An 8,129-nucleotide genomic window follows, 5' to 3' on the forward strand; every position below is an offset into this window, starting at 1 on the left:
TTCCATTCTTTTTTTTATAGGAAGTCTTTTAATTTGGTGCAGAATTGATAGTTGGAGCATATTTCAGTTCAAACGAACCACATTTCAAATGCCCAATGGCCACGTGTGGCTAGTGGCTGGTGGCTACAATGTTGGTTGCACAGCTCTAGACTCTGTATCTCGATATTTTACAGCTCACACACAAACAATATGTCTGTAAAATAAATGACTTCCTCTGCCTGCCTTCATGCCCCCCCCCAACCCTCCCCGCCACACACACACTAATTAACATGCTATGGCCGCAAAGCATCTTTCCCTCCTTCTCCCTCAACTCCTCTTTTTCAGACTTTGCCTTAAGAGTTCTTACTTTTGAAACATTGGCTGTCAGTTGAAAGGGGCAACAAAATTGTATTGTGTTCAATGAAAGTATTGGGAACCCTGTTGATGGGTGTTGAATACTTGATATCAAAAGATCTGGGTTCATGTCCTGACCGAGTAGCTCAGTTGGTTAGAGCGTCGTCCCCATACGCCAAAGTTCCGGTTCAATCCCTGCTCTGGGCACATACAAGAAGCAACCAATGAATGCATAAATAAATGAAACAACAAATCCATGTCTCCCTCCTTCCCTCCCTCCCTCCCTCTCTCCCTCCCTCCCTCTCAATTTTAAGAAAAGATTGGGATTCAAATCCCAGCTTGCTAAAAGTATGAGTTTAGGTTTCTCACCAGCTAAATGGGTACACTGTCTGTCCCACCAGCCTCCTGGGATAGGGGTGTGAGGACATCAAAATGGTGAGCGTCAAGATGGTATAGTGCCATATAAAATGGGGGAATCACAATATTTATGTATTTATTTATTTATTTTTGTGTGTATGGGTTTTTTGTTTTTGTTTTTAATCCTCACCTGAGGATATTTTCCCATTGATTTTTAGAGAGAGTGGAAGAGAGAGGGAAAGACAGAGAGAAATATCGATGTGAGAGAGACTCATCGATTGGTTGCCTCCTGCACACACCCCAACCAGGGCCCAGGTTGGGGAGGAGCCTGCAACTGAGGTATGTGCCCTTGACCGGAATCCAATCCAGGACCCTTCGGTCCACAGGCCAATGCTCTATCCACTGAGCCAAACCGACTAGGGCAAAATCACATTATTTATTGTTACAAACCATTAAAAGCTGTGCAGCCACGGAAAATAATAACCCACAATATCTACAAACACAGAGTAAGGATTTAAATTAAAAAACTGAATTAAAGAAGCAAATTCCTATAATTAACCACAATGTCAACAATTTTCTTAACCATTACCAAACCTTGACTTTTTATTTTTGCATACACAGAGAGAGAGAGAGGGAAATGATCCCCCAGAATAATAATCAACTGTGGTCCTTGGAGCCAGGTACATATCATGAGAATCTATCTTGATAATACCTGTCATAAACTTAGTAGCAAGCTTGACAATGACACTGCAGAGAGCATTGCACATAGACCTTATTTTCAAAGACCAACAATTTGAGATGTCTACAGAGAGTTCCTGCAATATCTCTACCCCCATAACCACCTGGATATTTCCTTGCCCTGATAGCTTTTCGATTAGCTACGTTAGCTTCTAACATTCCCTGTGACACCACTTAAAACTTACCTTCTCATTGTTTTCTGTAAAATGAGATCTATGTGCAGGGGATTAGGGAAATATGTTGTCTTCATTTCTAAATTGTCCTCTCCCAAGTGTTAGTTAAAAATGAAATTCCAATTTTGGGCTTCTCCCATTTGCCTTCACTAATTACTTTCTTTATGTTCTACCCAGTGGTATCAGAACTAATTCAAGTTCGAACAGAACTCAGTCACTATTTCATCACACTCATCCCCTTCTCCTGGGGAAGCCATGTACATGCCACAAAGACAGAAACCAAGAGAGGTCTTGGGCTTCATGTGGCCACAGTCATCGTCACTCTGATCTGATCACATGACTAAATCTGTCCATGGCCAGGTGCAGAGAGCACATTCTCACACTAAAATCCACTTTGGCCACGTGTGGTGTGTGGAAATGAATGAATACCAACCAAATGAGAACAAGCAAAGGCTATTTATTCAGAGCTTGCTTTTTATAGCAGGGAGTCAGCACCATCACTTACGTTTGGCTGAGACTCAAAGGCAGGCAGAAGAGAGGAAAGGCTTTGCAGAGAAAAAAAGGAAGGCTTCGGTGTGCCCCGATTTGGGGCTGTTGGACTGGGGAAGCCATAGGAGGGCCAATTAGACATGAGACATCCTAGGTGATGGGTTGGGGAGCATATTTTTCTGGTTGATCCTAAGTTGGAAGTGGGGACAAAGATCAGGGAAGCTGTCAGTTATTAATCGAACCCTGGCCAACCCAGGCTGATTTGGTTTCAGCGGTTCTTGTTTGGTTTCCTAAATTGTTACTAGAGATAGAGGTCTGACTTCCTACGGTCTGATTTATAGAGAGCAGACTGATTTCCTGGGCTAGTTATTGTGGATAATGGGTTGGTTTCCTGAGCTGGTTGCTGTGGATTACAGCTTAGAGTTCAATTTTTAGGTATGGTCTGGCCCTTGTCCATTTGTATAGTCAGTCTCTCAGGCGCAAAATAGAGCCGGTGAGGATGGCAGGAACCTAGAAGGGATCCACATGAGTGATCAGGAAGTTATCAAGTGAAGTCACCAGAGTTATGCAACACCCTGGCAGCCGCCAGCCATTTGTTAATGACATCTTCTGTGTCCTTCTCACCCACTTCACAGCCACATAGCTTGCTGACATTTTTCAGCCTTCACTGCTGCATTATCTGAGAGCGTGCCTTAAGTGCACCTGCAATCCTGTGAACACCGCCAAGAATACAGCTGTGAGGAGCTGGAATACGGGACTTCTTGGGTCCCCCAAAGCTTTCTGAGATAAAGGCCTCAGGAGCATCTTCTTGGGTTCCGATAATTCTAAAATACTTCACCAGAGTGTCTTTGGAAGAGCTGCATCCATTTCCAACCACCCCAAGTTGGCTTTAGTGCAGCGTAATGGGTGGGTTTTAAGTCAGAATTGGGATCCAATCCGGGATCTAATAATGTAATTTTTAAAAACACATGATAAAACCATCCATCACTTACCTGGCTGACACTGTGTTATGTGCTGTAGACTTGTCCTATTTAACCTGTCACAGAAGCCCTATCAGGTGGGTATCATTATTGTTGAATTTTTATAAGTCCCACTGGGCTAACACCAGTGTCAGCTTCTAGAGCAGCGGTTCTCAACCTGTGGGTCGCGACCCTTTTGCGGGTCGAACGACCCTTTCACAGGGGTTACCTAAATACATCCTGCATATCAGATATTTACATTACAATTCATAACAGTAGCAAAATTACAGTTATGAAGTAGCAACGAAAATAATTTTATGGTTGGGGGTCACCACAACATGAGGAACTGTATTAAAGGGTCGCGGCATTAGGAAGGTTGAGAACCACTGTTCTAGAGGCTGCCCATGTTCCCTGATTCTCTTCCTATCACCCCTGCAGTCTTTGCTTCCATCATCACATTCCCTCTCTCATTCTCACTCTCACGCCTGTATCTCTCTCTTAAGAACTTTGGGATGACATTGAGCCCACCGAGACAATCCAGGATAGTTTTCCTATCTCAAGATCATTAACTTAATCAACGTGCAAAGCCCATTTTACCATTTAAGGTGACACATTCACCGGTTCCAGCGATTAGGACATGGACATCTTCGGGGGACCATATTCAACTTGCCACAATAGATTAAAAAAACTGAGGTTCAGAGAAATTCATTTTCACAAAGCCTCATAGCTCATCGTCCTGGAGCTGAGGTTTGAGTTTTCTAACTATCTCAGACTTTCCTTTCTGAGTCCACCAGAATGCCCATGAGGCCAAAATCAGCACAGTGTCCTATGTGTAAAGTAGAACCTGCAGTGCTGCTCTCCTCCAGGCACACTGGTCCTCACTGCCATCAGCCAGTGCCATCAGCTCCTAGCCACCCTCACATCCTGATCCAGGAACTCTAGAGACCATCGTCTGTGGGGACAGGTTCTTTAAAACTCAGCCTTCACTTCTACAACCACAGCTGAGCAGTTTTCCTTGGTTTCATTTCATCTTGCTTCCTGTCTATTGTCTATGCACCACCACACTCCTTCTCTGGACCACTTAAAATTCTTTCCTAGCTCTGTCCTCAAAGTCTACAAGGATAAAGTCTTCCTTACAGCTCTCCCTTCCTCCATTTCCTTCCTAAAATAGGTCCAGGGTTAGGAAAAAAATCTGGTTTAACCAATTATTATTTCCAAGAAATGTGAGTACACCAGCACCTGGATGGTCAGGGTGCTATAGACTAGAGGGCCCATTTCGGGCACGACACAGCACATCACATCTTCAGACTGAGTCCAGGTGGGAGAAGGTCTCACCTGGAGAGGAGGAAGGTACTCTTGGCACTGCCACCTAGGCCTCACCTTCTGCCCCACCTCAGCACTTCCTGGAAAACTCAGTGAGCCCTTGCTCAGCCATACAGGGCAGAATTACAACAGAGAGCAGAATACTAGTGTTGGGTTCGCTAATTCTCAGACTTTCTGGGCTCTGGCCCTTACTTGGCCCGACCTATTTGATGTATGCCCCGTACCTCATCTGGTCTTTCTCACCTTGGTCTCTTGTTTTTTGGGTTCTTACAAGTTGGTTTATTATTCTGGAATACACCTTTGAATCATGGAATTCACTTGAAGCACTGGCCAGAACTTCTTCCACTGCCCCAATTCTCAGTGTCTGTTCAGTGAAATCACATCCATGGGGACACGGGCCTTTCATAGTGTCTTCTTCAACAAGTCAAGGCCCCAGAGTCAGAGAAACACAACCCACTGTGCCAAGAGGAGATGCTCCATTGCTTTCTTTTATTTCTTTATTGCAAGTGCTCAGAAGCACATAAGGAGAGGTATTCATTATAACAAGGAGATTAATAAAGATCATGGTGAGCCCAGATTCTTTGTTATCTTCTCTCTATATCATGGTTCAGTTAAGCGTTGGAATAATTGCAGATCAATTTCATTTAATTAATAACTTAAAACAATTACCCAGAATTTCCTTTGATCTCTATGGAGACAAATTGTATACAAGGAAGCCTAGCTGGAAAGGTGGCTCTCAGATGACATTTCTGGGCCCTTTCTCTGGGAGGAGCTTTCTCTCTCTCTCTCTCTCTCTCTCTCTCTCTCTCTCTCTTTTTTCTAAATTCAATCCTCTCCTGAGGATATGTTTTATTGATTTTTCACAAAGGGGGTAGGGAGGGGAGAGAGAGAGAGAGAGAGAGAGAGAGATTAATCCTCTCCTGAGGATATGTTTTACTGATTTTTCACAAAGGGGGTAGGGAGGGGGGAGAGAGAGAGAGAGACATCAATGTGAGAGAGAAACTTTGATCAGTTGCCTCCCATATGTGCCCCAACCAGGGATTGAACATGAAACCTGGGTAAGTGCCCTCACTGGGAATCAAATCCACATTCTTTGGCGTGTGGGATGACACTCCAACCAACTGAGCCACCTGGCCAGGGCTCTCTATTTTTATTAGTATATATTTTTTATTTGGTAAATTATTGAACAGTATACATTTTTTAAAAATTTATTTTTCAGTTAAAATTCACATTCAATATTATTTTGTATTAGTTTCCGGTGCACAGCACAATGGTTAGACAATTATATATTTTACAAACTGTTCTCTCCACCCCGATACGTTAAGTACCTACCTGGCACCATACAGTGAGGGGACCTTTTTCAAGAGTCCTGAGTCCTGAATTCCCCATCGTTAATGCTTTTTGGGTCTTCGTATTTGATTTCTGCAACTGAGCAAGGCTTCAGCCGCCTGACCACTGTGACTTCTGGCCCCGTGATATCTGGCATGAGAAACTGGTTGAGGGAGGAGACATTTATTGTCTATCTTGGCTCTAACTGGGCTAAGTGTCTCTGAAGAATATTCAGGACACACAGACTATAGTAAGCCTGGTCCTTTCACCCAGGTCTGACCAATGATATTGACTGACTGTGGATGTTACAATGACAGGTCCTGCGACTCCAGGGCACTGTCGGCCTTCTCATGTCATTGAGTCCAGTGTTCCTGGAGCCTTTAGCAGCATCACAATGTTGCCAGCACAACCCAGGATAGGGAATCAATACAGCACTGTTTCTCGGTCTCCAAAATTAATTCAGATTTCCACTTCCTTGTGAAATTCACACGTCACTGAAAATAGGAAAATATCCAGTGGTTCTCAACCTTCCTAAGGCCGTGACCCTTTAATATAGTTCCTCATGTTGTGGTGACCCCCAACCATAAAATTATTTTCGTTGCTACTTCATAACTGTAATTTTGCTACTGTTATGAATCATAATGTAAATATCTGATATGCAGGATGTATTTTCATTGTTCGCGACCCACAGGTTGAGAACTGCTGGTTATACAGTGTTGCGCATCTCCAAAAAGGATCAGTGTTTTTATACTACAAGACCATCTTTATATTAGACGATTTCACTTACAAAAATCAAACATATATTTAATATAAAAAATTTATTTTAAAACAATCAAGATTCAAATAAAGGGCATCCTCCAGGATTCCAAAATGGCCAAGAAATATATTCTCACAAATCCCTGGAAAATCCTTGAGAAAGTCATTTAACCTTTTTGGGTCTCAGCTTTTTAAAAGTCAGTGAATTTAAACGAGGGCCTAGGCTGGGTAATCTCTGAGGCAGCACAGTCCAATGGGCTCTCTGGGTGACAGAAATGTTCTCTACCTGCCACTGGTCAACACCTTGAGAATCTGAAATGTGACTGGTGGGACCGAGGAACTAAATTTTAAATTTTATTTAACTTGATTTCATTTAAATGTAAATAATCATGTGGCTAGTGGATACGCATTGGACAAGGCAGCTCTGCGGGGTCCCTCCTGATGTCAGGAAAAATAGAAGCGGTGGAGGTTGAGGTCCTTGCACTGAGTAGGCCTTGTGACCAAATTGAGGTCCTTGCCTCCGATGGAAGGTTGCTCCTTGGCTGACAGTGAGCTCTCAGCACCTCTGCCGGTGAGCAAGGGGCGCTGCAGGGCTCAGTGAACCACATGCCTGCTTTGCTGTTAGCAAGGCCACCTAAAATCCAAAGGAGAAAGGATCTCAACAACATGACGTCAGCGGAGAAGGAACAGAGCGAGCTCTTCATGTTCCTGGATGTTCTGGGTTCTTGGAGAGAACACAGGAACTTGGTCCAGTTAGATAAGAGGGCTGGCTCCCAACCACCAATCAATCAGAAGCTTTTAAGATAGGAGTCCATGAAATATGTACTCACTACACAAAAAATATCGAATGAAGTGTAGTTTCCACTGAGAAGCACCCCTGAGGGCCAGGCTCCAGGTTCTCATGACATGAAACCTGCATTAGACTTCCTTCCATCTACTCTACCTTTCCTAAGGGATCAATGAGGTCCATCAAGGTATTTTCCCTTTGTCAGGGACGGGGTCTGAAATGTGGTACTTTCCTGCCCTCCCCAAGAACTAATTTTTTTCTGAAAAAAACAAAAGCAACAAAAACACTCATTTGTGCCATTGTGGTCAGCACAATCGCACACCTTTAAGTTGCCACATTTAAAACTCTTTCTAGGGCCCCGAGGAGTGAGGTGATTATGTTTAATATAACCTTCTGGGTTTGGGTTTCATGCAGACCAACAAAGAATATGGAAACATGTAATTCCATACTGTAGCCCGAAGTACAGCTACGGTTCCAGCCTCAATCAAAATGTTTGTTTACTTATCTGTTAATCTTATTATTTTTCTCAATTCACTCTCAGTAAGTGAGAGTTCAGAATCTGAAGTTCAGCCATTTCTGAAATATGACCAAAATCCAAAGTCGGAGAGAGACACTATTCAACTGGGGAAAAGAAATGCATAAATCCCCCAATGAATGACTTGGAGTGTCCGTTAATTTTCTCCTAACAGAAAACCATTTTCTATGGAGAAGGTATGTGGACAAAGGAGTGACTTTTTAGAAATTTACCAGTGATTTTATCGTGGTAAATTGAGCCACAATCCCAATTTGAGTCCGTGCTATTATTGCTAAAAATGCATGGAGCCTGTCTTTATTTTCAGAGGGGATTTGGTATCATTTTTATTAGTTGCTCTTCACAAAAAGCAA

Source organism: Myotis brandtii, unplaced genomic scaffold (genome assembly GCF_000412655.1).
Source record: "Myotis brandtii unplaced genomic scaffold, ASM41265v1 scaffold69, whole genome shotgun sequence".
NCBI lineage: Eukaryota > Metazoa > Chordata > Mammalia > Chiroptera > Vespertilionidae > Myotis > Myotis brandtii.